Raw genomic sequence first — 9,685 nt, 5'->3', positions numbered from 1 at the left:
TGATCTTTGTCTTGCTTGTCCCTTTTATTGGGGGAAAGAATGTAATTTCCCACTAGGTGTTAATCTGTAGATTAAAAGGGATTTCAAGTAGTCTTTAGGGAGATGGTTTATAACATTCATTACTGGCAGGAAGTATGCAAGCCAAACTTGCAGACTTTTAAAAGTCATTTTAAAGAAACAAGTCAAAACTATGCCTGCTTACATTTTAGAACATCACAATGTCTCATTGTTTGGTATTAAAACATACAGTAAAACTCAGTGCTAAAGACTCCCATCCCAAATGGGTAATCAAAATACACTGTATACCCTTGAAGATCTTCCTTTGTTTTATTCAGTGTTGTCCCGGGCTCCATGTAAGGCTCATGAGGTCATCCTGGGAGTAAAAATTCCAGAAGTACTGCTAATTCAACCATTCATCACTGTGGATGTAAGAAAGCCCATTTATTAAGAGCTTAGATGACTCTGGGAGAACAAGCCTATCGTATAACTGTTGATGCTAGTCAGTGCCTGAAAAATATATTTTTCTCTAGGGTATGTGGTAAGGGAGCCAGGGGAACACATGGAGAGAGTTAGAGTGTCAATTTGGGCACAAATTTTCTTTAAATTCTGCTCTGCCTTTATTAAGCATAAAGGCATTCTCCTAAGTGATTTTAATAACACTCCCAAGCCTCTTTATGAACGACTGAGGTTCTTTCCAGTGTGCTCCATAGCTGGGTCCACAAGGACAGAAGATTGGTCATGCCCTATAATGGCACTAATACTAAACAGTATTAATAATAATAATAATAAAGTCACCACACATCTATTTTTAACAAGTCCTTATATATTCCATGCTCTGTGTTGGGTAGCCTTTAACATGCTTCATAGTTAGTCACAGGAGTAGCCAGTGAGACATGGAGAGGAAACAGGAGGTGCAACATGAAAGAGAGGTAGCGCCACATGGCAGAATGTAGATTAATAGAAATGGGTTAAGTTGTAAGAGCTAGTTAGTAATAATCCTGAGCTATTAACCAAGATTCCCTGTATAGTTTTCATCACTGTCTTACAGGTGGAGAGATTGAGGCAAACTATGAGAATTAAATAGTACCTTTAGAATGGAAATTCCCTGAGAGCAGAGATTTTTGTTCATATTTTGTTTTGTTTAATGCTTGAATTTTTAATATACCCTGTCTTCTTCATCACGACAAGATAGACATCAATCCCCACAATAGTGTAGGTTCCTAATAAAGGCTTGAGAAAGGTCATTGAATGAATGCATTCCTCAGGAGCCAATAAAACACCTGTCTCAAATGAGAAGGTAAATCATCAATAAGCTTCCTCAATGCTTCCAATGTTACGTCCTTCTCATTGGGTAGTCATTGAAGTAACACCACATCATATGTGGAACTGAATGTAGTACATTTATCAGTTCATTTAGTCCTGGCTTCAGTTATGTGCAAGTGGTACAACGGGGAATCTGATTTTGTGGATGTGGACACAGAGGCCCAGACAGATTACCTGTCTAATCAGAGAGCATTCACTTAAAATCGCATCTGCATGGTGGCAACATTTATGTTCCTCATCTTGTAATAATGAATGCTCTTATATTTGAGAATTAAACCCAAACAAAATTCAACAAACACAAACATAGCTAAGAATTTGTAAGAAAATACTATGTAGTTATTTTTTCAATCTAATAACAACTTGCTCTATTCTTTTTCTTTCTTTTATTTCTAGCTATTACCTTTTTTTTTTTTGTCAGCTGAGCTATGACTTCACCAACTTATGTGAATTTCCTCAATAAATACTTCCAGTCTAGAATATCCTTAGCATGGTATTTCTGTCACTGCTGTGACAAAATACTTGACAAAGCAACTTAAAGACAGGAGGGTTTATTTGGTGTCACAGTCTAAGGGTATAATCCATCACTGTGAGGAAGGCATGTTGGCCAAGAGCAAGAGGTGCCTTGTCGCACTGTACCCACAGTCAGGAAGCTAAGAATGATGGATGCTGGAGCTTAGCTAGATCCCTCCTTTTTATTTTGTCTGCATCCCGTGGAATAGTGCCACTCACATTCAGGGCAGCTCTTCCTTCTTCAGTTAAGCCTCTCTAAAATATCCTCATAGGCATGGTCAGAGGATGTTTCCTAGGTGACTCTAAATTCAGTGAAGTTGACATTGAATGTTCACTGTCATATACAGGAATTCAAGGATCTTCACCAAGCAGCCACAACTCACTAACACCTTGTCAGTGGCTATTAGCTCTGCTGAGCAAATAGACTTCTGACTTCCTAGTTCTCCCAAAATGACCAAGATAAAGTTGTGTCTATTTCACACCTCTTGTTGCCTTCAATGATAATAAGGACAAGGCATGGGGGCATTAGGGTCTTTGTTAACATCAGCTGAGAGATAGTGAATTCCTAAGTCCTCAGTATTCATGTAATCTGATAGCCATCAATTTATCTACCTCTTCTGTGTTTACCCAGTCTGTGATGCACATTCTTTGCTAGAGTGGAGGAAAGAGAGGGCTAAAATATTACTCTTGCTGTATGCATGTTTAGAGCTACTATGGGAAATAGTTCATAAACTTGAAAAAATACTTGAAAAAAATACTTGAAAAAAATGAACATGTAATAAAAAATGTTCAAAAGCCACAGAAGAGTGACCTTTACACACCACAGTAGATTCCATACACTGGAATTCATGTGTAGCTTCATAAAACTTCATCTTGGGACTGTATTTTTGAAGCACACACTGGGGAACTGCCCATTAATTCCTAGAATGATGGGATCAAAACCACCCAGAGGTACTTTCCCGTCCTCATTCTGCTAACTGTATTTGCAATTACTAGAGGGCAAGTTGTAATAAACACTGTAGACACTGTGACATAGTCTCTACTGTCTGTCAAAAGCAAACATTTATCCATCCATCTATCCATTCACCTGTCCACATGCCTCTCTACTACTGTCACATATATTCATTCATCTATTATTTTATTAGATAGGAGATTAGGGTCAGTAAAGAGTGAAAGGCAGAGCCTATAAGCCTGACCTACAAAGGCATTGGCTCTTACTACTTTTTATTTATTTGATGTCTTAGTGAACTCAGACTGAATCAGAACATATGCCAGGTAACTTATAAATGACAGGCATTTCTCATGGATTGAGAGGTGGTGAAGTGCAGGATCAAGGTGCCAGCCACAGATTCAGTGTTTGGGGAAGGCTCCTTTTTGCTTTATGACAAGTTACTGCAGCCTCTGGGAGCAACAGCCCCTCCCCACAGAGCAGAAGAGCAGACCATGTTCCCTTCAACCTCCTTCATGTGAACACTAAATGCATCTGTGAAGTGGAACCCTTATGACTAAATCACTTCTCCCCAAAGATGCTCCTCCTGCCCTCACCAACTGATTGAATTGAGTTTTAAAATATGAATTTTGGACTGCCTCCAGCACTCAGAACATAGTGTCCAGCTAACATTTATCATGCATTACTGGTAACTGTGCTAAGCACTGGGGGTGCACAGTTGCTCTCCAGCCTGAGATGGCAAATGGCTGAACAGCTTATTGCTAGCACAATGGTAAATGTGACAGGACACTCTTTCACCTCACTGGCGACCTTTAGAACTAAGGCCTGGATACTTTTAGATGACAGTCTTGTTTGGTCTTAATAGTCTGATCAAAGAAAGACGTCTTTTTTTGGGGGGGTTCAGATTGGTTTGATTTCTTGGTATAACTTTTTTCCCAACATAATATTTTTATTGATTACTTGGGAATTTCACACAATGTACTCCATCACACTCAATTTCTAGTCCAGGTCCACCTTCCCACCTTCTTGGTATAACTTTTATGTGCTTGGTATCACATTTTTAGTGCTCACTGTCTCATGAGGTAACATCTTGAAGAGTTTTAAATTGGTGAAGTTTAATGTACTTTAAAATTGCAAATCCAGCTAAAAGTTTTTAAAAAGTAAAAGGCCATGTTAACTTCACATGAATAATCCGGTTTTGTTCAGAAATACTAAGTTACAGGACAGTCACTGAGCATTTTCCTGTGAAAGAATAATTTTCCTGTGAAAGGACATATAATGCCAAAAGCAAGAAGTCTTACTGGATGGACTCAGGCTTTGGGGCCAGGAGGATCATGCTGTCATTTATTGCCCATGTGATCTTTGGCTTCTGTTTATTCTCTGAAGTGGAGACTATATCTCAACATGAATGAACTGGACTCCACTCTATTAGGTTACTGTCAAGATCAAATACACAAAACTTGTAAACACAGCCTGGCACAAAGCAGCTGAAGCTGTGGGCTGGAACCTCACTTTCAGCCACGTAACTGAATGGCTGGGGTTGTGAAAAACCTGGCAAGAGAAAAAAAGTTTCTGGGTATGAGACAATCAAAAATTAATTCAAAATCAAATGCATTATAGATCTGAGATGCTTCTGACTGCACCTACCTGTGTTATGACAGTGTAGTGTCTCTGTAGCCTGGGTTCCGAGCACTTTGCACTGTGCATGCTCTCGTGCATGAAATGCTATTGAATAGTGCCTGAAACTCCTCAGCCAAGACTCAAACCTATTGGATGTTATTAACTGCAGTGTTTTTACTGCACACACAAAGTTTCTGCTCTAATAGAAACATAATGGTTTAATTAGAACTAAGAATATTTTTCCACCATCATTCCTCAGAATAAAGTATCAAATTACCATATTTTCAAATTGTATTGCATTAGAATGTTTGGTTTAAAGATTCCTGTTTGACTTGAACTTCATAAACACCACTAAATTAATTTTGGCTTTGGATTAGGGCAGAATTTCCAGTTATTTCTGAAATGGCCCCAAACACATGCCTACCATTTTGTACTGTGTATTTAAAATCACAATATAGATTAACTATGAAAATGCTGAAGATATTTTATGTTCTGCAGAATCAAATATTTATCCAAGATTTAATTCTCACAAATGTTATTTTTATTTTTAAGTGTGTGTGTGTGTGTGTGTGTGTGTGTGTGTGTGTGTGTGTGTGTGTTGTGTAAGGCTGCATGTGTGTGCAAGGCCCACAAAGGTCAGGAGAGAGAGTCAGACATCCTGGAGCTGGAATTACAGTAAATTATAAGGTATTCAATATGGGTGCTGGGAACTGAACTTGGGTCCTCTGCAAGAGCAGCAAGTGCTCTTAATGACTGAGACAACTCTCAAAACCTCCCCCCATATGTAAAAACAAATAACTACATTTATCTAATTAGCATATAAATGTAGTTGTTGTTTTCTTTACTCTTTTGCCTTTTTTGGGGGGCACCAACCACCTCCCAAATAAATGCACACACACTGAAGCTTATTCTTTTTTTATGAAGCCCGCCTTATCTTGGATTCTTTTCTGCCAGCTTTTCTTAAATTATCCTGACTACCTTTTGCCTCTGGGCTTTTTCCTTTTCTTACTTCTGTATATCTTACTTTCACTCTTACCCCATGGCTGGCTGGGTGGCTGGCCCCTATTGTCCTCCTCCCCTTGTTCTATCTTGCTCCTTTTTAAAAAAAAAAATCTCCTCATTTCTCCTTTTATTTATTCTCCCTGCTTATCCTTTCTCCTGCTTCACTATCGGCCCTTCAGCTCTTTATTAGTCCATCAGGTGTTTTGGATAGGCAAAGAATTATAGCTTCATAGAGTTAAACAAATGCAGCATAAACAAAAGCAATACACCTTTACAATCATTAATACATGTTCCAGAGCATAAACAAATGTAACACATCTTCAGATAATATTCTACAACATATAAATTTTCTTTCATATTTAATAATTGACAAAATTGCTATATGCTAAAGAATTGCTTTATAATATATTTCCCTATGATTTGTTCTTACTAATTGTTTGGTCTGCATACTTATTTTACATATCTATATACCCAAAATTAAATAAACCTTTCTTGGGCTCAAATGGACTGTGATTGGATGAAGCTTAAGAGTAGAGACTCATTATATCATAGAGCAGTGGTTCTCAGCCTTCCCAGTGCTGTGACCCTTTAATACAGTTCCTCCTGTTGTGGTGACCCCTGGCAATAAAATTGTTTTTGTTGCTACTTCATAACTATAATTTTGCTACTGTCATGAATAGTAATGTAAATATCTGTGTTTTCTGATGGTCTTAGGTGACCTCTATGAAAAAGGTCATTAAACACCCAAAGGGGCTGTGAGCCTCGGGCTCAGAACCACTGTTACAGATGTTCAGTACAAGCTACCTGCATCTTGTTAGTCAACCCATCACAAAGCAGTTCCATTCCCCAAAACGACAGTCATCCTTGATGTTTACTAGACTGGAGGGTTACATTCTGATCCCTGCTCATGAGAATCCCCAGGATTCTCAGCGAGTGATTCTCATTTCTTCCAAAGACAATGAGGTCCCCCTCCCCTTGTCACATTCAAGCTCTTCTGTGAATGTCCAGTTGGCTCCCTTTGTCACATTCAAGCTTGTCTGTGGTCTGTGAATGTTCAGACTCAGCAGGTTGTGGAGTCCACTGGCTTCCCCTGTTGATGGGAACAATTAGCTAGATAATGAATTTTGAAGCCACTTGTAGTTACAGAAACATTCTCAGTGGACTCTTCAGGACTAGTAGGATCTCTGCAGGGGAGTCTGGCCTTCAGTGCTTCTTAAGAGGAAACACTCATTTGCTTATACAAACCTGGTGAGCTATTAGAACATTCACGAAGAGAAGCTTCTGGGTTTCTAGATCCACCTTTGCTTAGTAATTGGGCTGGGATATTGATGGATTTCTTCTTTTCCTTATAGTTTGTTAGCATATCAAGAAAGATTTAGCTGAAAATCTGCTTCCAAATGGTAAGGTAGACTCTTAAGTGTTGGTGATAGGTAGAAGCAACAGGCATGTTATCCTGTGGCCCTATACCTCTCTACTTGCATCTTTCCATATTCTGAGCTTCTCAGATGTCCTTTAAAATCACATTCTTCTGGTGAACATATTTGAAAGCTATCAGATGCGATGGTTTTAAGTTGCTGTCTACCTTCTGGCTTGAGGGATTCTGTTCCCAGAGTCAAGTGATGCTGACTGAATGCTGGAAAGCTGTCAATTACGGCAAGCAGTTTTAGGCTCACGAGATGTAGAGAGTGGCACATCAGACTGAAATGTGTGCAGTGGAATCATCTGTGGCTCTTATTAACATGCAGATTGCAAGAGAACAGGCTTCTCTTTCCTTATTCTAAGGAATCTCCTGTGTGCCAGGAAAGCTGTGAGGGGTGAGCACTGTGCCTTACAAAAACACAGAGGTACAGAAACAGAAACCTACCATAGGAAGCTAGACAGAAGTTTCCACAGAGGCTCTGTGGTCAAACTTCAGTAACCAACGAAGAGCTTGTACTGTATTTGTTTGAATTTCATTTTACCAAGGCTGATTTTAAAACCTTTGTGCATATGTCCTGTCCTGAGTGACCACAGTGGTTTTCTAGATTCAGAAGAACTAAGTTGTCACAGGAATAAGGAAAGGGGTCACGGTCTATCTGTTAGCTGATGTGTGTTGAGTTATGTGCCAATAATTTGATAAGCTCTTTAAGTGCATATAAATAGCTGCTGTGAACAGGCTGTCTTAAGCTCAGTGGCTTAAGAAATGCAAAGCTGTTCTTCTATATGTATGTAGGTCAGCATTTTACACTGGCCTCTGTGGGATGAAAATGAGGGTGCCTCCAGTCTTTTTTTCTCTTCTGGAGGCACTTGGGGAACTGGCTTCTTTATTTTCCTGGTTTCTAGAGCTCGTCCCCTATGGCCCCTTCTCCCATCACCCCTCCAGAGATCCTCTCACATTCCTCTCTAGGACACCAGGATTATATCAGACCAACCAAAACATCTGTCTTTAAGTGCTGACCAGAGTGGTTAGAAAAGCTAAGTGGGTGGCAAGACTTTGGATTTCCCAAAATGGAAGAAGAGGAGCATAGAGAACCAGAATGATCAACCAGATAGAATGAAATAAGAAAATTGTATGTGAGAGAAAGCATAGCTTAGGGGACACAATTATGTAGTTTAATTATGTGAATTTAATAGATTCGTTCAAGAAAAGGGGTCCTCCCCTTTCACCAAGTACAGAGGGGCCCCAGTGAGAAAATTGTATTAACAATTTTTTAAATGTTTTTTTATTTTAATTAGAAAGAAAATTATTTTACATGTCAATCCCAGGTCCCTTTCCCTCCCCTCCTCCCCTGCCCCCCCCCAACAAACACTCTACCTATCCCATACCTTTTCTGCTCCCAAGGGAGGGTGAGGCCTTCCATAGGGGGTCTTCAAAGTCTGTCTTATTCTTTGGGATAGCGTCTAGGCCAACCCCCTTGTGTCTAGGCTCAGGGAGTATCCCTCCATGTGGGATGGGCTCCTAAAATCCACTCCAATGCTAGGGACAACTACTGATCCACTACAAGAGGTCCCATAGATTTCCAAGGTCTCCTCACTGACACCCACATTCAGGGGGTCTGGATCAGTCCCATGCTGGTTTCCCAGATATCAGTCTGGGGATCAAGAGCTCTCTCTCCCTTGTTCAGGTCAGTTGTTTCTGTGGGTTTCATCAGCCTGGTGAGGACCCCTTTGCTCATCACTCCTCCTTCTCTGCAACTGGATCCAAGTTCAGTTCAAGGTATAGCTGTGGGTGTCTGCTTCTACTTCCACCAGCTGCTGGATGAAGGCTATAGGATGGCATATTAGTAAGTCATCAATCTCATTATCAGGGGAGGGCATTTAAGGTAGCCTCTCTTCTGTTGCTTAGATTGTTAGTTGGGGTGATCTTTGTAGCTCTCCAGACATTTCCCTAGTGCCTGAATTCTCTTTAAACCTATAATGTCTCCCTCTATTTTGGTATCTCTTATCTTGCTCTCTTCTGTTCTTCCCTCAACTCAACCTCCCTGCTGTATTATGTCCTCCTCACCCCTCTTCTTTTCCCCTACTCATTCTCCTAGTTCCCTCTCCCCTCCCTCCATACTCCCAGTTTGCTCAGGAGATCCTGTCCCTTTTCCCCTTCCCCAGGGGACATTGTATGTCTCTCTTAGGGTCCTCCTTGTTTACTAGCTTCTCTGGCAGTGTGAATTGTAGGCTGGTTATCTTTTCCTGTGTGTCTAAAATCCACATATGAGTGAGTACATACCATGTGTGTCTTTTTGTGACTGGGTTACCTAGCTCAGATGGTTTTTTCTAGTTCCATCCATTTGTCTGCGAATTTCAAGATTCCATTGTCTTTTTTTTTCCACTGAGTAGTACTCCATTGTGTAAATTTACCACATTTTCTCTATCCATTCTTCAGTTGAGGGGCATCTAGGTTGTTTCCAGGTTCTGGCTGTTACAAATAATGCTGCTATGAACATGGTTGAGCAGATGTCCTTGTATGAATGTGCTTCTTTTGGGTATATGCCTAAGAGTTGAATTGCTGGATCTTGAGGTAGATAGATTACCATTTTCCTAAAAATCAGATTTCCAAAGAAATCAGATTTCCATACAGATTTCCAAAGTGGCTGTATGAGTTGGCACTCCCACCAGCAGTGGAGGAGTGATCCCCTTTCTCCACATCCTGTCCAGCATCAACTGTCATTGGTGTTTTTGATTTTAGCCATTCTGACAGGTGTGATGTGGTATCTCAAAGTTGTTTTGATTTGCATTTCCCCAATGGCTAAGGATGTTGAACACTTTCTTATGTGACTTTCAGCCAGTTTAGATTCCTCTGTTGAGAAT

This window comes from Cricetulus griseus, assembly GCF_003668045.3.
Source record: "Cricetulus griseus strain 17A/GY chromosome 1 unlocalized genomic scaffold, alternate assembly CriGri-PICRH-1.0 chr1_1, whole genome shotgun sequence".
Lineage (NCBI taxonomy): Eukaryota > Metazoa > Chordata > Mammalia > Rodentia > Cricetidae > Cricetulus > Cricetulus griseus.
The sequence above is the reverse complement of the archived record's forward strand: the minus strand, read 5'-3'. Positions refer to the sequence as shown.